We start from the raw sequence: 24,488 nt of genomic DNA, 5'->3' as shown, positions 1-24,488 counted from the left end.
AAAAGGGGCAATGGTCTGGTTCCCACCCAAGCACGCCTCCATCCCAAAATATATGTAAACACAGAAAAAATTGGCCCGCGGGACTTTGTATGAGGTGGGTGCTAGTGGCTGGAAATAAAGAGGATAACACAATAAAATTGTAAAACAATATGTACTTTAATTGCACTGTATAGACAGATATAGCGAATAATGGTAGCATGTAAAAATATCACATAGCATAGCTCAATGGCCATAATTGCATAGTGTATACAACATACATAGTATTATAACGCATATAGGTATAGGTCCTGGTGTGACCACTTAGTTTCAATGATAGCCTAGATATGGTGTGGAAGTTCCATGATGGTAGATTGTAATACAAGATGAGCTGACGCGTTTCGGGAGCTACATCTCCCTTCTTCAGAGATCAATGCATTAGACTGGATCTACAAAAGAACAATATGTTTGAGTATACATTGGAGGATGTAAGAATTTAGGTAAAAAATCGAGAGGGAGTAATACTAATTCAAATGGAGTATGAAATACTCACAGGTATATGAAACTTGATAGAAATTGGATTCCCATGTGGTAGCGGTGGACCAAACGTCTGACCCGGGAGCTGAAGGGTCCCATGGAGAGTGGCCAGAAAGGGGGGGTCCGTGGCAGGTGGGTGGTGAGAAAGGTAGATGGGGAAATGAACCGTCCAGATCTGTAGTATGTGTATGAAAGGAGGAAAAGAGATGATGTAGAGTGATGCTAACAATGGTGAAATAAAAACATGAATAGGATGGAAAGAACTGGTGTGAAAGTAAAAAAGATCCAAGCAGGGTGCAAGAGAAAATGAGTGTGAGGAAGATGCTGCGTGCATGAGCAGAGAGTGAATGTGAAGAGATGAGACAAAAGATGGGTGACCATGTGCAATGGCAGGTTGCCTGGAAAAAGGGAGAGGGCTAGTGTATAGAGGGGTACAGACCAAAGGAAAGAGAATGCCAGGGAGAGGGTGGAAGATGAGGGTCTGGTGACCGACCTAGCATGTATCCCCAAAACTGGTCATGAGCCTGGGATCCTAGCGTCATGCTTAGCGGGCAATGGCGGGTCAGGGCGAGATTGATCCGTGACCACATGGTAGGTCGGTCACCAGACCCTCATCTTCCACCCTCTCCCTGGCATTCTCTTTCCTTTGGTCTGTACCCCTCTATACACTAGCCCTCTCCCTTTTTCCAGGCAACCTGCCATTGCACATGGTCACCCATCTTTTGTCTCATCTCTTCACATTCAATCTCTGCTCATGCACGCAGCATCTTCCTCACACTCATTTTCTCTTGCACCCTGCTTGGATCTTTTTTACTTTCACACCAGTTCTTTCCATCCTATTCATGTTTTTATTTCACCATTGTTAGCATCACTCTACATCATCTCTTTTCCTCCTTTCATACACATACTACAGATCTGGACGGTTCATTTCCCCATCTACCTTTCTCACCACCCACCTGCCACGGACCCCCCCTTTCTGGCCACTCTCCATGGGACCCTTCAGCTCCCGGGTCAGACGTTTGGTCCACCGCTACCACATGGGAATCCAATTTCTATCAAGTTTCATATACCTGTGAGTATTTCATACTCCATTTGAATTAGTATTACTCCCTCTCGATTTTTTACCTAAATTCTTACATCCTCCAATGTATACTCAAACATATTGTTCTTTTGTAGATCCAGTCTAATGCATTGATCTCTGAAGAAGGGAGATGTAGCTCCCGAAACGCGTCAGCTCATCTTGTATTACAATCTACCATCATGAAACTTCCACACCATATCTAGGCTATCATTGAAACTAAGTGGTCACACCAGGACCTATACCTATATGCGTTATAATACTATGTATGTTGTATACACTATGCAATTATGGCCATTGAGCTATGCTATGTGATATTTTTACATGCTACCATTATTCGCTATATCTGTCTATACAGTGCAATTAAAGTACATATTGTTTTACAATTTTATTGTGTTATCCTCTTTATTTCCAGCCACTAGCACCCACCTCATACATATTCTGATGATTAGTACTACTTTTTCAGAGACAATCACAACAGAAATTATCCAAAGGGATGAACATTTTTCTCCTATGATCTTCTTTAACTGCTTGCCTACAGGCCTAAGGACGCAAGTGATCACACATCACTGCCGCTGCGTGCCGCAGTCATTTGGTTATAGCACGGTCGTGAAGGGGATAATCTGTACAATATTCGTCCGAAAATACAATACATTACATCACTTCCGAAGTTGTATTCTGTCATACTCGAATTTTCCTAAGTCGAGACCAGCATGCAAAAAAAAAAATGGATGATGATATGTCCGATATGCTCATTGTGTGTACAAGGCTTAAAGTGAATGTATAGTCTCATTTTCTTTTTTCAATAAAAATAACAAACCTATTATACTTACCTCCTCTGTACAGTTGGTTTTGCACAGGACAGCCTGGAGCCTCCACTTTTCGGGTCCTTCTTCGGCTCTCCTGGCCCCTCCCTGCCTTTGAGTGCCCCCACAGCAAGCAGCTTGCTATGGGGGCATCCGAACCGAGGCACAGCTCTGTGTATCCTTTTCAGACACAAAGCAGCAGTTTGACCCCCTCTCTCTCCTCATTGGCTAACTGACTTTGATTGAACCAGTGGTGCCTTAGCCAATGAGGAGGAGAGTCCCGGACAACTGAGACACTTGTGGACATTGCTGGATCGAGAAGGGGGCTCATGTAAGCATTAGGGGGGTTGCTGCACACAGAAGGCTTTTTATCTTAATGCAAAGAATGCATTAAGATAAAGGAAAAACCTTCTGACTTTACAATCCCTTTAAGGGTCCATTCAGACTAGCGCGACTTGTCAGGCGACTTGTCAGCCTGACAAGTGGAGGCAACTTGCATTGACTTCAATTATATGAAGTCCGTGCAAGTCGGGCTGTGCACATCCCCAGCGTATCGCATATGGCAGTATGAACTGCCAGATGTGCGTTTGCGATGCGGGAACAGGCTGCGAATTCGCAGCCTTCCCGCATCGCACAAGTGTGACCCGGCACTTAAATGAGGCACAAATGAGGAGGAAAGAGGGACTTTGTTCCAAATCAGGGACAGGGCCTCGAAAATCAGGGGCAGTTAGGAGCTATATCAACACCAGTCACTTCCAGGGCACAAAGAAAACAATTGTGTTCTATGTGCCCGGTCACACCACAACGGTGTAAAAAAAGCCATCTTTCTGCAGCACATCAGGGGACACTGCAGGTCACCACAGAGCAATGCTCTGCAGTGTGGAGATTCAATAAAGTTAAAATATAAATGTAAATAGAGTGATGAGCTGAAACAGCACATTACAATGCCCCCCATTGGCCATTATAAATGAACACTAGTCTACTTGGTACAATGGAGCATTTTAGTATGTGGCCAGTGTGAATGAGCTCCAACTGTAACCTGCAGTTTACTAACCAGTCAGGGTAACATGTGGCTGCATAGCATAGCAATCCTGAGGATAAAGAGCCACTCCACTGGAACCTCAGAGTATTACCCCCTATTCACCACCAGCAATTCACCTTACCTTTAAAGTATTACCCCTCTATTCACCATCAGCAATGCTTCTTACCTCAGAGTATTACCCCCTATTACCCCCTATTCACCATCAGCAATGCTTCTTACCTCAGAGTATTACCCCCTATTACCCCCTATTCACCACCAGCATTTCACCTTACCTCAGAGTATTACCCCCCTATTCATCATCACCATCAATTTACCTTATCACAGGGTATTACCCCCCTATTCACCACCAGCAATGCTTCTTACCTAAGAGTATTACCCCCTATTTACCACCTGCATTTCACCTTACTTCAGAATATTACATCCTATTCACCATCAGCAATGCTTCTTACCTCAGAATATTACCTCTTATTCATCACCAGCAATTCACCTTACCTCAGAGTATTACCTTCCATTCACTATCAGCAATGCTTTTTACCTCAGAGTATTACCTTCTATTCACTACCAGCAATGCTTCTTACCTCAGAATATTACCCCCCTATTCACCACCAGCAATTCACCTTACCTCAGAGTATTACCTCCTATTCACCACCAGAAATGCTTCTTACCTCAGAGTATTAACTTCTATTCACTACCAGCAATGCTTCTTACCTCAGAATATTACCCCTATTCACCACCTGCAATTCACCTTATCCCAGAGTATTACCACTATTCACCCCCAACAATCCATTTTACCTTAGAGTATTACTCTTATTCACCACCAACAACTCACCTTATCCCAGAGTATTACCCCCCTATTCACCACCAGCAATTCACCTTACCTTACACATTTGCACATTGGAGTGCCTTCCTTTTTCCTTAGCACTTCAGGACTTATTACTTCACTTGCACTTTATTTAACAAGAGATGGTGTCTCTGCACTATTATTGCACTTTAGAAGGTGCTAATTTTTCTGGATTGCACAATATTTATTATCTTTTTATTATATTTTATGTTATGTCATCATGTGTCTAAGCACTGTTTTTTAAAAATTCAACCAACTATTGACTTTTAGCAGCGCTATCACATAGAATCATCAATTTTATCTTGCAGATGTGGGAACACGTTTAGGTGGTTGCAACAGGTTTATTAGATTATTACTGTTTGTTTTTTTAAAGGGTAGCGCACAATTATATTTGCTTTTCTTAGAGTATGTAAAGAAAAAGGGGTTTGAATAACCCCTTTTTCTAGATGGGATGGTGGCAGGCTAGCTTAACGTTAAGGAAGCCATCTTAGGGGCTTAGGTGGGCATAGCTGTTGCTAGGGCAGGTTAGATAAACAAGGCTACGCTTGGTTAGAATAAGCCCCAATCAGAGTTGGAATTCCCTGTAGCTAGGGAGTTTAGGCTGTTAACCAGTTTTTCCTTGTTTTTCCCGCCTCCAGAGCCTGCCTGTGGGATACTTAAGGGGGCTCAGGTTGAGATGTTTTCACTCACCTCAAGACTAGCTTTGTGTCAAGATACCAGCGTTCTGTTCCCCTCCCCCCCTCCCCTTTTGTTTGTCACGGTCAGTTTATGCTTGTAGGGTCACCTTTGCGTAGTGCAAAGGGGGACGATATTGGTGATATAACTGTTTATTCCAAGACATTAAGGCTGGCCATACACTATACAATTTTCTTGTTCAACTTTCTTTTAGATTTACCAAAACCATGTAATATAGGGTCAAACCTAAACACTTTCAATTTGTATGCAGTCAGGCAGGCCCTTGCACTACATAGTTTAAGGTAAATCTAAAGGAAATTGAATAAGAAAATTGTATAGTGTATGGCCAGCCTAAGGTTGTGGATAATTCTTGGATGTTATTATATATTGGTTTAACCTGGATCGTAGTGATCTGGTTAATTTTATGTATATGGATGTTTTAAAGTATTTAAACAAGCATTAAACGGCCGCGGCCTTTTAAAATCCAAAATGGTGTGTAGTGTCATCTTTCCTTTTAGAATAAGTTAAAGTAATAGAATTTAAGTCCTGTCTACCATCCCATTACCCATATTCACCACCAGCAATGCACCCTACCTTAGAGTATTTCCCATATTCACCACCAGCAATTCTCCATACTTCAGAGTATTACCCCCTGTTCACCACCAGCAATTTCCCACCTCAGAGTATTACCCCTCCTACATTGCCAGCAGCTTCCTATACCTCAATGTATCATGCCTCCTTCACTACTAGAAGATCCTCTTATTTTAGAGAGCACCCCTCCCCTTTACTACCAGCAATTCCTTATACCTCAGTGTATTACCCCACCTTACTTCTAGCAGCTTCCCTTACTTCAGTGTATTACCCCTATTCACCACCAACAATTCACCTTACTTCGGAGAATTTCCCCTATTCACCACCAGCAATTCACGTTACCTCATAGTATTACCCCCTTATTCACCACCAACAATTCACCTTATCTCAGAGTATTACCCCTATTCACCACTAGCAATTCACCTTACCTCAAAGTATTTCCCCTCTATTGACAATCAACAAGTCACCTTAACTCAGAGTATTACACCTCCAATTTATCAGTCCTCCCTCACTATTAGAGGGACCCTTTTTCTTTAGAGAGAACCCCCCTTTACTACCAACAATTCCTTATACCCCAGTGTATTACCCCACCTTACTTCCAGCAGCTTCCCTTACCTCAGTGTATTACCCCATCTACACCGCTAGCAGCTTTTCTTACCTCAGTGTATTACCCCATCAACACCGCTAGCAGCTTTTCTTACCTCAGTGTATTACCCCATCTACACCGCTAGCAGCTTTTCCTACCTCAGTGTATTACCCCATCTACACCGCTAGCAGCTTTTCTTACCTCAGTGTATTACCCCATCTACACCGCTAGCAGCTTTTCCTACCTCAGTGTATTACCCCATCTACACCGCTAGCAGCTTTTCCTACCTCAGTGTATTACCCCATCTACACCGCTAGCAGCTTTTCCTACCTCAGTGTATTACCCCATCTACACCGCTAGCAGCTTTTCTTACCTCAGTGTATTACCCCATCTACACCGCTAGCAGCTTTTCCTACCTCAGTGTATTACCCCATCTACACCGCTAGCAGCTTTTCCTACCTCAGTGTATTACCCCATCTACACCGCTAGCAGCTTTTCTTACCTCAGTGTATTACCCCATCTACACCGCTAGCAGCTTTTCCTACCTCAGTGTATTACCCCATCTACACCGCTAGCAGCTTTTCTTACCTCAGTGTATTACCCCATCTACACCGCTAGCAGCTTTTCCTACCTCAGTGTATTACCCCATCTACACCGCTAGCAGCTTTTCTTACCTCAGTGTATTACCCCATCTACACCGCTAGCAGCTTTTCTTACCTCAGTGCATTACCCCACCTTTACCACTTGCAATTCCCCTTACCTCAGAGTATCACCCATCCTTCACCACCAGCAGGTATCCTTACTTTAGTGTATTACTCCTCCATCATTACCTCTTCCTACACTGCCAGCAGCTGTTTGTGCCTCAGAGTATTACCCTTCACCCTCAGCAGCAGTATTTCACTTACCTCAGTATATTAACTCTCCTTTACTACCAGCAGATTCTCTTACCTCAGTATGTCATTCCATCCCTACCTTATGTTCTTCTCAGTTTTTAGCACCTCCTTACCTACCAGCAGGCCCCCTTATAGAATGTTCACCCATCTGCTTAGGATGGGCCATGCATACCATTTTGTTTAAAGCCTGATATTCTTTTGTCCTGTGCTGTGGTGCACCCCTTATAGCTCTAGCTGGGCAGTCGCAGCAGTTGGTTTGCTGAAGTGAGTCCTCGTCTGCCACCTCAACGAGTAAGGCTCTCCATAGATCAGGGGGTCTCCAAACTTTCTAAACAAAGGGCCAGTTTATTGTTCTTCAGGCATTAGGGGGTCCCTATGGTCCCTTGGGGGTAGAAAATTCCCCAGCGACAGTGGGAATGAACAATGCCTCTGCCTTGGTGGTCAGTAGGGGTAAAAAAAAAAAAAAAACATAGCACCTCTGGTCAGTAGGACCAGGAATAGTGCTTTGTCACTGGTATTGGAGGAATAGCGCACCATCGTTGGTGTTATTGGGAGGAATAGTGCGCCATTGCTGGTGTCATTGGTAGGAACAGTGCTCCATGATTGGTGTCACTGGAAGAAATAGTGCTCCATCGTTGGTTTCATTGGGAGGAACAGTGCTCCATCGTTGGTGTCATTGGGAGGAATAGTGCTCCATCATTGGTGTCACTGGAAGAAATAGTGCTCCATCGTTGGTTTCATTGGGAGGAATAGTGCTCCATCGTTGGTGTCACTGGAAGAAATAGTGCTCCATCGTTGGTTTCATTGGGAGGAATAGTGCTCCATCATTGGTGTCATTGGGAGGATTGGTGCCCCCGAGGACCAGATAAAGGCAAGCAAAGGGCAGCAGTTTGGAGACCACTGCTATAGATGATGCCATTGAACTTTGATCAATCAATCAACTTGGGTAAATTCAGCCTGCGCAAACATGGTTCGAATCTCAGCCGCCCCCTGCTGAACTGGTTGATATTTCTACCATCTATGGTCAGCTCAAAGCATCATCTGTACAAATGTAAGGTTGTTAGTTTGAAACTGTAGTGCAGTAAGATTGAAGTGAAGTTATGGGTAAGGGTTGGTGCAGTTGGTTGACTGCACCTTAGCAGTGGTACCGGCCACCAGCGTGTCCCTGCACGGTATTCTTCTAAACCTTTATCCTGTTATTATGTACACTTGTACAAAAAAAAGTGTAAAGCTGGTCCTACATACTGTAACTCCATTTCTTTTTCCCCTTCAGGCAGCAGGTTGAATGAAAGAAAGCTGACCCACTTCCCCCATCCACACATCGGTATGGATGAGGGAATCCTCCCTGCTGTGTCACTATATTGTGACAGAGGAGAGACTCCCTTGCTGCCAGAATATACAGATCAGCATTGCAACCTATTGCCTGTGGTGCTGATCCAGGAAAAGTATACTCAGGTTGAGGTCAGGCCAGTCAAGTTCCTTCACCCCAAACTCGCTCATCCATGTCTTTATGGACCTTGCTTTGTGCACTGGTGCACAGTCACAGAACAGGAAGGGGCCATCCCCAAACTGTTCCCACAAAATTGGGAGCATGAAATTGTCCAAAATGTCTTGGTATGCTGACACCCTAAGAGTTCCCTTCACTGGAACTAAGGGGCCAAGCCCAACCCCTGAAAAACAACCCCATGCCATAATCCCCCCTCCTCCAAATGATTTGGACCAGTGCACAAAGCAAGGTCCATAAAGACATGGATGAGCAAGTTTAGGGTGGAGGAACTTGACTGACCTTAACTGAACCCCATAGAACACCTTTGGGATGAATTAGAGCGGAGACTGCGAGCCAAGCCTTCTCTCCAACATCAGTGCCTGACCTCACAAATGCGCTTCTGGAAGAATGGTCAAACATTCCCATAGACACACTCCTAAACCTTGTGTACAGCCTTCACAGAAGAGTTAAAGCTGTTATAGCTGCCAAGGGTGGGCCAACTCAATATTGAACCCTATGGATTAAGACTGGGATGCCATTAAAGTTCATGTGCGTGTAAAGGTAGGCGTCCCAATACTTTTGATAATATAGTGTATATTATATAATATAAATTTTATTTGGGTACAATGTGGCAAGACTGCACAATTACCAGGTAAAGTAGCACAGTGCTAAATAGTGAAAAATGACCTGGTCGTGAAGGGGGTAAAACTTTCCGGAGATTTTTACTCACAATAGAATTTGTGGTATTTGCACTTAAATGCCTATTGGACTTATAACAGCATAACACACTGGGGTTAATTTACTAAAACTGGAAAGTGCAAAATCTCAGCTTCTAACTTCAGCTTGCTTAACCACTTCAGCCCCGGAAGGTTTTACCCCCTTAAATGACCAGGCCATTTTTTGCAATTCGGCACTGCGTTGCTTCTACTGACAATTGCGCGGTCGTGCGATGCCATACCCAAATACAATTGATGTCCTTTTTTTCCCACAAATAGAGCTTTCTTTTGGTGGTGTTTGATCACCTCTGCGGTTTTTTTGTTTTTGCTTTATAAACAAAAAAAGAGCGACAATTTTGAAAAAACACCATATTTTCTACTTTCTGCCATAAAACATTCCCAATAAAAAAAATAAAAAAATCAAATTTTTTTTATCAGTTTAGACCAATTTGTATTCTGCTACATATTTTTGGGGAAAAAAATCCCAAAAAGCGTATAATAATTGGTTTGTGCAAAAGTTATAACGTCTAAAAACTAGGGGAAAGCTTTATGTCATTTTTTTTTTTTAATAGTAATGGCAGTGATCTGCAATTTTTTGCGGGACTACGACATTGTGGCAGACAGATCGGACCCCTAACTGACATTTTTGACACTTTTGGGGGAACCAGTGACATTACTGCAGTAATCAGTGCTAGAAATATGCACTGTTACTGTAATAATGACACTGGCAGGGGAGGGGTTAACACTGGGGGTGATCAAAGGGTTAAATGTGTTCCCTATATGTGCTTTCTAACTGTTTTGGGGATGGATTTAACAAAGGCAGAGAGAGATCAGTGATTCAGCTTAGCTGAATCACACGATCTTTCCCTGCCTCTCTGACAGGAGAGCTGTCTTGCATTGTTTACATACCAGACGGCTCTCCTGTCAGTATTGCCCAAGATCGCGGGAGGAGCGGGGTCGATCGCCGCCGGTCTCTCGATGATTAGACACAGCAGGAGCGCGGCTCCGGCAGCACGCGGAACTGCGTGCACATAATCACGTAGATCTACGTGATTATGCGCAGCTGAGCTGCCCTGCCGCAGTGAATCTTATCGCCAAGTGGTTAATTAAGTTTTGACCAAAAAAAAAGATGATTGGTTTCTATGCAGAGCTGCGCCAGATTTTGCACTCTCCTGTTTTAGTAAATCCACCCCATTGTTTCTTTCTGTTTGATATGGATATATTGGGTATTCAGAAATCAGTGAGCGCTGCTGTTATCACTATTTTTTCATATTTTAATATTTGTTTGTTTTACACCAAGCGTGGTTTGATTGTTATTTTTAATTAGGAAATTTTCCTCTATTTCTGTGCTTGCGGGGGCATACCTTTTTGAGGACACTGGTCCCCCCAGTCGGCTATCGGTGTACCAAGTAACCAGTTTCCTCAACACCCCCACTAGCTCTGCTGGGCACACCTCTGTCACAAAGGGGGAGATTTACTAAAACTGGTGCGCACAGAATCTGGCGCAGCTGTGCATAGTAACCAATCAGTTTCCAGGTTTTATTGTCAAAGATTCATTTAACAAGCTGAATTTAGAAGCTGATTGGTTACTATGCACAGCTGCATTCTGGGGGTACCCGTTTCAGTAAATCTCTTCTTCCCCCAGGGCTGCTAGAAGATGAATATGGCCAGGACTTTTACATCCTGCTAATATGAAATATTGCATTTTATTATTATGTAGTCTTTTATCCAGCCAGAAGGTGGAGCTGTAGGATCAGTGCAGTTCATGGTAAACAGTGTTGTAATGCAGGTAATAGACAATAGCCCCAGTGGTCGGAGCTAGACGGAAAACCAGATAACTACAGGTGTGCTGTCTCTTCAGCTGACCCATAGTGCTCTGGGAATGATTTATCTGTATACATAATATAAACCCAAATAAAATGTTGCGCTGTGTCTTTGTCGCAACATTTTTGTAGGGTTTATTTTAGTCATAGACTTGGTATAAGTGCCGTTTCACACTAGGTTGCTCCGACTTAGGGGGCGACCTGTGAAGTTGCGTGCAGCACGACTTCGGCGCGACTTGTACGTACTTCATAAAATGAATGTCAATGCAAGTCGCCTCCAGGTCACCCCGAAATAGTACAGGACCCTTTTTCTAAGTCGGAGCGACTTGTGTCGCTCCTATTAGAACTGGTCCTGTACTATTTAATGACCGCGACGGTGCACGACTTGTCAGGCTGACCAAGTCGCCTGACAAGTCGTATTAGTGTGAACCGGCACTTAGGCATTTTGTGAGTGCAGCTATGAGAATTTGATTTTGGGTTTTGATCACTAAGGGCCGGTTCAAACTTCTGCGAGTGTGCCGATCGCATGTAATTCGGAGCGCACTGCTCCTTTATTACATGCGATCGGAGGTGCGGATGCACCAAACACGCAGATGACCCTTTTTTCCAGCCGCATCAGGATCGGATCGCACAGTGGTTCACACTTGTGCGATCCGATCCTGTGCGAACTGTCCGATCGCACTGCGATATACGATCAAACTGGGGGTGTCATTAAGATTTCATTGACACCCCCTGCGTATCGCATATGGCAGTGTGAACTGCCAGGGGTGCGTTTGAGATGCGGGAACAGGCTGCGAATTCGCAGCCTTCCCGCATCGCACAAGTGTGACCCGGCACTTAGTGTAGATGTTTTCGTTTTTATTGTATAAATATTATATATAAAAAAACAGATATAAAACATCAGCCTATGGCTAGCTTCACACTGCTGCAATCCTATTTTCAGTGCGATTATGTAGTGCAACTTTAGATGCTGTTTGCATATTCTATGGAGCCAAAATTATGCTGGAATGACACCAAAGTAGTACAGGAACCTCTCCCAAAATTGTACTGTGTTGGGTTGCATTGATGTCACATCTGAAAACAGAGCCTAAAAGCCTAAAAATCTACAAAACAAAATAAAAAAGCACCTTCATTCCCTCTGGAAAGTCCCTGATTAATCACTTCAAGCAGGACAGCATGAACAATAAATATTAATCCAAGTAAAGCTGGATACACACTATACAATTGTCTTTAGAGGTTTTCCTTTAGATTTACCAAAACCATATAATATGAGGTCACATCTAAACACTTTCAATATGTATGCAATCAGGCAGGCCCCTGTACTACATAGTTGAAGGTAAATCTAAAGGGAAATCCAGCTTAAGGCTGTGCTAGAACGCTATAACCATCTTCTTGGCCACAAGTTTCCTTCTGTCCACCTCTGCGACACTATCTATGAAACAGTTCAAATTTAATACTTTAGCATCCCATCTGTTACGTTGTTTTAGCGCTGTTACCATTGTATTGTCCATTATTCTGGAATCTACTGCCACCTTGTGGCTGTGTAGCAGCACTACAACGTATTTATTTGTACACTTGGTATATTGCTTTGCTCCCCCTATTTGTGCTGGTTAGTACAGTCTTTTGTTGGACTCTCCCTTCCATCTCATGTTCCCGCAGTATAGTTTCAGTTTTACAAAGCTAGGGCAAAGAAAGGCATTGTCTTCTTACACTTCAAAAGACTGGACAAAAACATACTCTGTACTGTACTTTGTGAAGTAAAACTGCATTAGGTGGAGAGTAAAGCTATCTGTGGCTTCGTCATGGCCATACTGTCCTGACAGATCCATATTTAAGGTGGTATGTCAGTGCAGGTCACCTGGAAATGCTCCATATGTTTCGTCCTATGCAGACTTCATTATTTTAATATCATCTTTGTTCAGCATGATGTTTCAATAAATTGTTTGACACTATTCAACTTTATTTTGTATGTAAACAAATTCACATACACTGTTGCAGAGGTGGACAGAAGAAGACTCAAGAAACCAATCTATCCGCAGGCAAAAATGAGGTTGATGCAGCATGCCTGTGGCCCGGGATGGAATTTCTGTGAAGAGCAACAGTGAAAGCAGAATGGCAGTATGCAAAGCTGAGAAGCAGGTAAAAATACTGCCGTACCTGTTGTACACGTTGTCCATTACGGCATATCTCTACTCCACTGAGTGCATCTGGACCAAGGTAAAGTCACCTTGTAAAGCCACCCAATTAGTTTAACCACTTTACGACTGCTCACAGTAATATTACTGCGGCAGAGTGGCTCGTTATCGTCTGACGACGTAGTACTACGTCGTCAGACACTCCCCCTTCTGGGCGGCGCTTGCGCGCCGCCGGAGGCTCGCTCCCGCTGTTTTCATTCACAGCAGGAGTCGGGCCAGGGGAGGAGCAGCGGCAATCGCCGCTGCTCTTACCCGATCGTCGGGGATCGAGTCTGGAGATCCGCCCGCTGTGTGTAAACACAGCGGGCGGATCTCCATAGTGACAGGGAGTGACAGATCGGACTGTTCAGCATAGCTGGACATCCGATCTGTCCATGACTCACTCAGTCACCTCCCCCCCCACACGTCAGTAAGCACCAGGCATACATTAACCCCTCCCACTCCAATAAAATTAACCCCTTCCCTGCCAGTGTCATTTTTACAGTAACAGTGCATATATATAGCACTGATTACTGCAGTAATGTCACTGGTACCCCCAAAAGTGTCAAAAATGTCAGTCAAGGGTCCGATCTGTCCGCCGCAATGTCGTAGTCCCGCAAAAAAAATCGCAGATCGCCGCCATTACGCGTTAAAAAAAAAACACCAAAAATGACAGAAATCTTTCCCTTTGTTAGTAAACGCAATAACTTTTGCGCAAACCAATCAAAATATGCTTATTGCGATTTTTTTTACCAAACATAGGTAGCAGAAAACAAATTGGCCAAAAATTTTTTAAAAAATTGGTTTTTACATCTTTTTTGGGGGGAATTTCATATAAAAAAATGTTAAAAATATTGTTATTTTTTCAAAATAAACGCTCTTTTTTTGTTTTTAGTGCAAAAAGTAAAAATCGCACAGGTGATCAAATACCACCAAAAGAAAGCTCTGTTTATGGGAAAAAAAGGACGTAAATTTTGTTTAGGTACGGCGTCGCACGACCGCGCAATTGTCAGTTGAAGTCGCACAGCGCCGAATCGCAAAAAGTGGCCTGGACGGAAGACAGCAAAATCCTCCGGTGGTAAAGTGGTTAAAATAGAATTGAAAGGCAAAACATTTTTGTATAGATATAAAAAAAATATATAAATACATTATTTTTCTTTTTTTTATAAGTGATCACATTCCCTCTGTACTCAGCTGTAAAAGAGCTGGGGGGAGGAGAAGGAGCAGCACACTGATCTCCCCAGTGAAAGGCTGTGTAAGGGGCACATGTCAGGACAAGTCTGATCATTAGAGGAGAGCAGGCCGAGTTCCCAGCATAGCTAGAGAACTGACCATGATGTATTCTCCTGCTTAGTGTGGTCAGTTTTAAATAGGAAATCAGAGGGACTGGCAGGGATTTCACACAAAGGGAGCAATACAAAGAGAATAGGATACTTTTTCGTACAAGTACATGGTACAGCAGGCACACATCAGGAATATGAAATGTTGGGGTAACAAACACTTTAAAGAGGAAGTAAACCCTCCTCTGACACTTGTACCTATAGGTAAGCCTATATTAAGGCTTACCTATAGGTACTGTAAATATCTCCTAAACATGCACCGTTTAGGAGATATTTACTTTGCATGCAGCCAGTGACGTCACTGGCGCACGCGCTCTGAAGGAACGGTCGCTTGTGCCTTTCTTTCAGAGCCCCGTGCCGTGACTGTCTGTTCCCGCGCGCATGTGCGGGAGTGACGTCATCACGGCTCCAGCCAATCAGATGGCCGGATGGGTTCTAAGGTAAGTATTTCATAATGAGCTAGTATGCGATGTATACTAGCTCATTATGTGTTTTTCTTTCAGGTGTTCGCTTTCAAAAAAAAAAAGATCGGAGGTTTACAACCTCTTTAAATACTTACCTCTGTCCTATTTCAGTGTTATTTACTGTGTGGCTTAGCCTGGAGCTACACAGCCTTTCTTTTAATAGCGCCCCTGTTGGGTCCTCTACACCTTGCACATCCAAGTTTAGGAGGGGGGAAACAGTAGTCTGCAGAACCATTTGAAAATCATAGATTTCCAGCCTCAACCTAACTCTTCATAAAAATACTCCTGCTCTCCTCCTAACACCTGTGCTAAATATCCAGTGTAACCATGATGTACCGATATATACTTACCTATTTTCAGCCCACTCCAGCCAAGTCAGGTGATCCCATGTGTCAGCCAGAGGCAGCTGTAGAGGAGAAGAGAGAGCGTTTGACAGTGGCTGGTAATGCCTGGCAACAGAGACATTACCCATAGGCTCCCATGTCCCAGCTGTTGTTGGCTGTCCCTCTTCTCCCCTACAGCTGCCATTGGCTGACACAAGGGATCACATGACGCAGTATATACATCTTTTTCACACAGGTTCCTCAGCATAAGTGCTGGGGAAAGGGGGCATTTTTAAGTCTAATTAGGTTTAGGCTGGAATTCTACTTCCAAAAAAAAAAAAAATTCCATTAAAAAATAACAGGATTCACAGTAATGGAGTTGTACAGTAGTGCTAATTTATAAATAGAAACAGTAAGAATTCACTTTGCTCACTTACAGAAGTAATTCTGAGTAACTGCATTTAAAAATGATGGATTCTTTACTAAATCATGCCAAATCTTTTGTTGTGTAACAGCACCGCAGATGGGAAATGTTTCTTGCACCTACAGTCACATTTCTGTTGAGTTTACAAATCCTATCACAACTGATGGATTCAAAAGGACATGTTGATTATATTACTTCTACTCTCATGAACTTTGATCAGGAAATGTAAATTAAAATTTGGAGGCTTGATTCTACCATATGTCAAGATAAATCGAGTTGATGAAAATGAGCTGTAATGTTTTCAAGCAGCAGATGTTTGGAGACTGATATAACCTACTTCAGTGGTGTTCTTCATATTTCTCTCGAAGACAGATAGACAGACAGACAGACAGACAGACAGACAGACAGACAGACAGACAGACAGACAGACAGACAGACAGACAGACAGACAGACAGACAGACAGACAGACAGACAGACAGACAGACAGATAGATAGATAGATAGATAGATAGATAGATAGATAGATAGATAGACAGACAGACAGACAGACAGACAGACAGACAGACAGACAGACAGACAGACAGACAGATAGACAGATAGACAGATAGACAGATAGACAGATAGATAGATAGATAGATAGATAGATAGATAGATAGATAGATAGATAGATAGATAGTCAATTTAATAAAACTAGCAAAAATATGACTGCTGTTTGAAGAGTAAAAAATGAACTCTGTGTAGAATGGGGAATGCTTATGAGAGTTGCAAATGTATTGTAAAATGTTCAGTGACTGGTGTATTGAAAAATTTATTAGGGTACAAAGTTGCATTTAGGCCCCTTTAACACTTGTGTGACTTGTCCTGCGACATGGGACTGCAAAGTCGCATGACAAGTCGTACCCTATGATTTCCAATGAGTACTGTTCATATCTGTGTGACTTCAAGTCACTGTGACTTCAAAGTAATCCCTGCACTACTTTGGTCTGACTTTGATGCGACTTGAGGTCCACAGACCTCAAGATTATACAAGCACTGCTTCAAGTTCAGTCAAAGTTGTGGCAAAATCGCAACAAAGTCACACAAGTGTGAAAGGGGCCTAAAACTGACAAGTAGAATACACTAAGCTTATAAATAGTAGCTAACTTTAGAATGGTTGTTGCCATGGGTTACAGCATTACAATATCCAGGCACCTAAACAAGCACTTATAGATCATATGTCCTTTGCTATTCAGTAAAACACCCCTGTTTAACTGTGCTTATCCCAAATGCCCATTCTTGATTACTTTTCCTTCTTTTGTTAATTTGTTGAATTTTAAAAGGGAGATAAACACAAAATGAACAGGTTGCATGTAATGTGATCTTACAGTAGCTCACTGCTGCCATCTGTGTGGCTCATTGAGGCTGATTAACTAAATTAATTCAGACTGTTCGCACAAAAAAGAGAGAGGATTCACATATTTCAATTATGTGAACCACTGCTGTATTTTGGCCCAGGCCAACAAGGCCCAGGCCTAGGGCGGCACTTTGCGCGGGGGGCGGCTAAAAAGCCGCCTCCCCGCATGAAAAAAAAAAAAACCCTGATCCGCTAAAACTTGGGGTACACAACCAATATCGCTAAATATAGCTGAACCTTGGGGTACATGCCGCCTCCCCGCATGAAAAAAAAAACCCTGATCCATCCTCTGAGTCCCGTCTGAGTTTGCTCCCATGTCTGCCTCCCGCCGGCCCCATGGATTGGCATCCCTGCTGCTTAATGGGGGCCCCCAGGAGCGCTCCCGCGAACCAACATACTCATGCAAAACAACAAAATATACAAGTAGGCACTTTGTATCCACTTTTAATGTACAGAGAGGAAGAGGTGGAGCTCTAAGAGGAAAATGTGGAGCCTAAATAGGAAGAGGTGTGGTTTACAGATGACAGGGCAGGTCTGAAACAGGAAAAGGTGTGGCCTTGACAGGAAGGGGTGGGTCATAGTTAAATTAGGGGGTGCACAAGTTTAGTCCGGCCTAGGGCAGCACAAAACCTAAACACACCACTGATGTGAACAGCAAATTTTGGTTTATTTCCTTCATCTGCACATAATTGGATAAATTAAGTAAATCTTTACTCTTTTTTTGTGTGAACATTTTCACCTGTTTTAGCAAATCAGCCTCATCTCAATTGTTTTTAGGTTTGCGGAACTTTCCCTTCCACTCCTGACTATAATATATTATTTCCAACAACAAGGACAACAAGCAGAGGGACTGATATGTTTTAAACAGTTGAAAAAACAATTACTGTGAGTTGCACACCCACTTTTATGGTGGTGGATGCACACACAGCAAAAAGCGGGCCAGCATGGAGGACGGGTCTTGGCACCCATCTGAATGAGCCCCTATGACACCTATCTACAATATACCTGTATGCTAAGCTACAACGTATACTAGCACTTTTCCTTCACCTGCAGCTCTCCAATATTAGCATTTGATTGTTGTTTGTATCTAAAAGGTTTTTGATGTGAAAGTTAGCACTTATGTGCACCTGTGCCCTGTTCATTTGCCAATATGTAGAGGTCACTTATAACTCTGGGAACCAGTGAAGTGGCTGATAATTGTTTCATTATGTTTTCAGAATGCAGTCTTAAGACCCTGACATTTATAGCATTAAAGAAAGACAAACACGTTTTGTATCACAGATTCATTCAAATACACTTGAGGTGAATTTGGCTTCAAATAAGTACACTTATCCCATGGGTCTAATGTACTCTCAGAAAGAATAGAAATGGTGAGATTCTAGATATATGAACATTCTTAACCAGTGAAAGATGCCAAAACTACAGTGGAGTGGATGAAAAGGTACAAAAGATCAGCACCCAGCTTACAATTTGTGCAATCTACATTGTTCATCAGATTGAAAAATGACACCACAATTTACCAACTGTTAGCCCCAGGACTGCCGGTAAGACAGCTTGGCTAGTGTTGAGCTCCAATAACCTCATTAGGCCTCATTCACATAGTTATCCAGGGCTGTATAAAGCCCAGATCAACGTATTTCTCTTGCTGTTGCTTGTCTTGGGAAAGTGCTCACAGCCAAGGAAAGCTGCAGCTTTGAAACAGGGTATTTCTGCAGTGGGTATGACCAGGTGCCCATTGGTCGTGGTGACATCTATTTAAAGATGATCTGTCATTGTAAATTTAATTTTACAATTCTGTATAGAATGCGGAGGGGGGCTATGCATTCCTCTTGCCGTTGCTTGCCTTGGGAAAGTGATCACAGCCAAGGAAAGCTGCAGCTTTGAAACAGGGTATTTCTGCAGTGGGTACGACCAGGTGCCCATTGGTCTTGGTGACATCTATTTAAAGATGATCTGTCATTGTAAATTTAATTTTACAATTCTGTATAGAATGCGGAGGGGGGCTATGCATTCCTCTTGCCGTTGCTTGCCTTGGGAAAGTGCTCACAGCCAAGAAAAGCTGCAGCTATGAATCAGAGTATTTGTGCAAGGGGTATGACCAGGTGTATTTTGGTCTTGGTGATATCTACTTAACCACTTGCCTACTGGGCACTTAAACCCCCCTCCTGCCCAGGCCAATTTTCAGCTTTCAGCGCTGTCACACTTTGAATGACAATTGCGCGGTCATGCAATGCTGTACCAAAAATAAATTTTTAACATTTTTTTTTCAAACAAATATAGCTTTCTTTTGGTGGTATTTAATCACCACTGGAGTTTTTATTTTTTCCTGAACAAACAAAAAAAGACTGAAAATGTTGAAACAAAAAAAAAAAACCAAAACCGTTTTTATAGTTTCTTATAAAATTTTGCAAACAGGTAATTTTTCTCCTTCATTGTTGTGCGCTTATGAGGCAGCACTGAAGGGCCCTGATAGGCACTGGTAGGCTGCACTGATGGGCACTGATAGGCTGCATTGATGGGCACTGATAGGCTACACTGGTGGGCACTGGTAGGCGACACTGAGGGACACTGATGAGGCGGCACTGATGGGCACTGATAAGGTGGCACTGATAAGGCTGCACGGATAGGTGGCAATGATGGGTGGCACTGAAGGGCACTAATAGGGGGCACTCATGGGCACTGATAGCAACTAATAGGTGATACTTATGGGGCACTGATAGGTGGCATTGGTGAGCACTGATAGATGGCACTGGTAGGTGGCGCTGCTGGGCACTAGTAGGTGGCACTAGTGAGCACTGGCTGATGGCACTGGTGGGCACTGGTAGGTGGTGCTGGTGGGCACTGGTATTTGGCACTGGTGGGCACTGGTGGGTGGCACTAGTGAGCACTGGCAGATGGCACTGGTGGGCACTGGTAGGTGGTGCTGGTGGGCACTGGTATTTGGCACTGGTAGGCACTGGTGGGTGGCACTGGTGAGCACTGGTAGGTGGCACTGGGGGCACAAATTCCATAACTAAAGTTAGAAAGCACTTAGAAACATGGGACAAAGTACTACATGTATTTTATCCCATAGAGAAAAGTGAAAAAAAAAATAGATCTTTTTTAACTATGGCATGGCTTAAAAGCAGATGTAAAAAAGGCAAGACTAGAGGGTCGACAACACTGGGCCTGACTCTCAGATTTTTACAAGCTCTGTTTAGTGTACTACGGGCACATTTTTTATTTTTGTTTTGAATAGAGAGGGGGAGAACCCCGGCTAGGCTTTTATTGATGCCCGTTTCCCTTTGGAGAAATTTCCTATCACTTTTGTCTCAGAACATGTAGGGAAATCTTCCCAATTTTACAGATTTATTACTCTCTGTATCTTCACTGGGGACATTTTTCTTCTGTTACTTTTGGAAAAAGCAGGAAGGGAAGGGAAGGGAAGGGAAGGGAGGTGCCCCCAGTGGAGACACAGTAATAAGAACTCAACAGAGGTTCTAGCCCTCCCTCCCTCCATCCAAAAATGTGTTAGCTGGAGTAAATCTTTAATATTTTAGATAATGTAATCTTTTAACACTAAATAATGTTACAAGCCTCTAATGTACTAGTTGTGAATTTGAATGCATAGTTTAACATTTGAAACTCAGATGCATTGCAATAAAGAAAGGTTGCTTTCTTATGGAGAGATAGTTTCACTGTCCTTTAAAGTGTATGTCAAACAGAAATGTTTTGGATAGAGCAGGGAAGGAATAGAGCCTCTGCTGGGTTTTTCCTGCTATCTGGGGCTTCGTTGGGCAGATTTACCCTCATTGTCCTGCTGACACCAGTTTCCCAGGACAGGAACTGAGGGAAAACCTGCAAAAGCAACAAATAAAATAAAAATCCGACAATGGTTTTAGCCTTCCCCTACTAGAGAAAATCATTTTTATTTTTGCCTGTGTTGCTGTTAGAGAGTTTCCCTCATTTCACGTCTAGTAAAATGTCAGCAGGACATTTTTTTTTTAATACTTTTTAGGGTCACTCAGCCTGGATTTCTTGCCTAGGCGAGAATGCCAACCTCAATCTGCTGCTGCTGCCTGCTGGGATGTATGGGATGGGGAGCAATCTAATGCATATGCTTCATCAGTGGGCTATCTTGAAAACCAGGAAGAGACAGATGGCACCCTGAAAAAAGTCAAAGAGGCAGATGACTGCACAGGACTGGTAAGCATCAGCAAAGTGGCAGGTTACTGCAGATAATTGTTAAGGTGATGAGCATGAGCATGTTTATGAAGGACAACTCAGCAGAAAAAGGTAGGATAAGATACAAAATACAAGGGTGAAGTTCCTCTTTAAAATGAAATCTCTATGGACAGTGATTGGGATATAATTAGGAGCTAGCACCAGCTACCAGCAGGCTCAGAACAAAATTTAAGGGAGGAGCTACAGCAGTGACGTCATCACGCCCGCCTGAGTGTTGCATGTGTTAGAATGTATTATACAAACATAATCTTGGCTTGTTGTAAGTAGTTTTAACCTTTTTTAAAAGCTTGAACCTCTAAATACTACACTATGAGTTCCCCCTTTGTCTCCCCTCCTCACTGGTAACCCATCCTAGAATCCTGGCTCTTGACATCCATCCCATGGGAATACTGTATAAGGTGCACAGCCAGACCTCCATCTGGGGATGATATAAGCTGGTAAGCGATTTGAGAGTGGGATGTGCACTCCTGGGTGTGAATAATTATTTTACTCTTATTGGAGCATGGGATCCTGATAACACTTATGTGTTAATATGAACCTTTTGCACAAGAACACTTTGCTTTCTTTTTTCTGATGGACTTTATTGGACTATTTATGTTTTTTTTTTTTTTTTTTAATTATCCTTTAATTTGCACATATAGTCCTTGATTTATATCTGACCTATAATGATTTTTTTCCACTTGATTGGATGACTGTTATCATGATTTTATGATTTTATGCACTTTATATTGATAGCACAACACAATTTTGGTTTCAATGGTTTGTGTATTGTTTATGTGGATGCACCGTGAGTGCAGTTATCAATGAGATAACTTGTTTGTTTCACACTCATTTTATCTGGATGGTGGCACTTTTGCCAACTTATCTATGGTTTATTAACATTTAAACCCAACAGGCTCTCTAACCAGAAATGGCCAGATTAGAAGACTGTCATCTATTGTGTATCCTTACATTTATAGTGCCGGTTCACACTGAAGCGGCACGACTTCGGGGGAGACCTGTGAAATCGCGTTCACGCGACTTCGGCACGACTTGCACGGACTTCATAAAATGAATGTCTATGCAAGTCGCTCCAGGTCGCCCCGAAGTAGTACAGGACTCTTTTTCTAAGTCGGAGTGACTTGTGTCGCTCCTATTAGAACGGTTCCTGTAGCAGTCAATGGACCGCGACGGTGCGTGACTTTTCAGGCTGACCAAGTCGCCTGACAAGTCGTACTAGTGTGAATGGAGACTAACTTCATGGTATACACTGAGGTTGGTAACAAATGAGGGGAAACACTGCTGGCTTACATCACCGAATCATATTTAACCAAAAATGCTGTTTTTATTTTAAAATTTTCCTTGCATGTGATTGGGTATTGTTTGCAAAGTAAAACTTCACTTCATTTACGAAGCTCTGGGGCAACTGCACTTGCAAAGGGCACAGTCTATTTGCCTTTAGTAAATCAACCCCTATGCCACTGTGTAACGCCTAGTTGCTTAAGAGTCAAACCATCCTAGAAAGATGTTTATGCCCAAATGGTAAAAAAAAAGCTGAATATTAAAATAAAATTAAAATACACGTTGTCAAACTTGAAATCTAAGTATAGCTACAATAATCTTGGAGGTATTTTTGTTGGACGCCCGCATGCGTAGAACAGCACACTGTTAGGTAATGTGATAGCTTTAACAGACATATTGTGAGATACAGTTAGGTAGAATTACTTTAAGGTTTTATCAGATTATTGTATTAATAATACAGTAAAAAATATTTGCTGCAGCTCATGTAGGTTAAAGAAAGTCTGCTGTACTTACCAGGTTAGTGAAAGTCTTAAAGCAAATCAGTGAGATCTCTGGACCACAGGGACTGTGGATATCTCAATAGCAGAGTCAGATAAGGAAACAGTGATCCCATCTCCAGCTTTATACTCACAACTACATGTGTCTTATCTAGAAGTCCATCCTCCTGGCATAGATAAAACATCCGACAATGACCTTGCCAGTGACTTGATAACGGATTCGTCATGAACATTCCACAGCTTCACTAAATTAACAGAAGCAAACTTTATGATTAAATGTGAAAATGAAAAAGCACAATTGTAAGTTATGTATATTAATATGTATTGCTATTTTCATTATTTATTCAAATACTATAGAGAAATGTACAGTATCTCACAAAAGTAAGTATATCCCCTACATTTTTGTAAATATTTTATTATATCTTTTCATGTAACAACACTGAAGAAATGACACTTTGCTACAATGTAAAGTAGTGAGTGTACAGCTTGTATAACAGTGTAAATTTGCTCTCCCCTCAAAATAACACAGCCATAAGCCACGGTTCACATTTGTGCGATTGTGGAGATCCAGGGGCGTAACTACAAGGGTTGCAATTGCAACCGGGCCCCATGCTCCAGGGGGCCTGTGCGGCTCCCCTGTACACCTGGGTAGGAGGGGCGGGGGCAGCATGTAGAGAAATCACTGTTCTCCTTTTTCCTCCTGTAGCTGCATGAGGAAAATGGGAGGAGATTGGTTCCTCTGTATGCTGCCCCCGCCGCTCCTCCTATCCAGTTCACTTGTGTTCTGCTGTCTCTGGGCCACTGTGTGCAGGATCGTAATAAAGGGCCCCACAACAAGAGTAAAGGGCCCCAGGATCAGTGGGAAGAGCCCCAGGCTTGAAGGGAAGGGCCCAAGCCAGGGGTCCAGGGGGCCCTTTATGGTTTCTTGCACCGGGGCCCTGAAGGTTATAGTTACGCCTCTGTGGAGATCGCATGTAATTCAGAGCGCACTGCTCCTAAATTACATGCGATCTCATGTGCAGTGCGAATTTCAGCCATACACTTTGTATACGCGCACCTGATTGGCCGCAAGGCAAACCCCATGCCATTGGCCGAGGAGGAGGTGGGAGCGGAAGGACTGGAGGAGACGCGCCACCGGTCACCGGGACTGAGGAGAAGCCGCCCGCCGCTGCTGCTGCTCCAGGTAAGTAAGGGGGCACGCACGCTGATCTCTGCATTGGGGGCATGTATGCTGGTCACTACATTGGAGGCACGCACGCTGATCTCTGCATTGGGGGCATGTATGCTGGTCACTGCATTGGGGACATGTACGCTGGTC

General features: G+C 43.1%; 1 protein-coding gene across 1 annotated transcript in view; it reads right to left on the bottom strand.

The window, feature by feature from the left end:
* Positions 1-23,310, bottom strand: part of SCD (stearoyl-CoA desaturase) — a 74,784-nt gene extending 51,474 nt beyond the window's left edge. The window contains exon 1 of the mRNA XM_082269287.1: positions 23,187-23,310. The gene's annotated coding sequence lies outside the window, so the exon portion shown is untranslated. The remainder of the gene's footprint in view (positions 1-23,186) is intronic.
* Positions 23,311-24,488: the final 1,178 nt, after the last annotated feature.

Source organism: Pelophylax lessonae, assembly GCF_965119305.1.
Source record: "Pelophylax lessonae genome assembly, chromosome: 9".
Lineage (NCBI taxonomy): Eukaryota > Metazoa > Chordata > Amphibia > Anura > Ranidae > Pelophylax > Pelophylax lessonae.
Note: the sequence above shows the minus strand (reverse complement) of the source record. Positions and strands in the feature narration are given on the sequence as shown.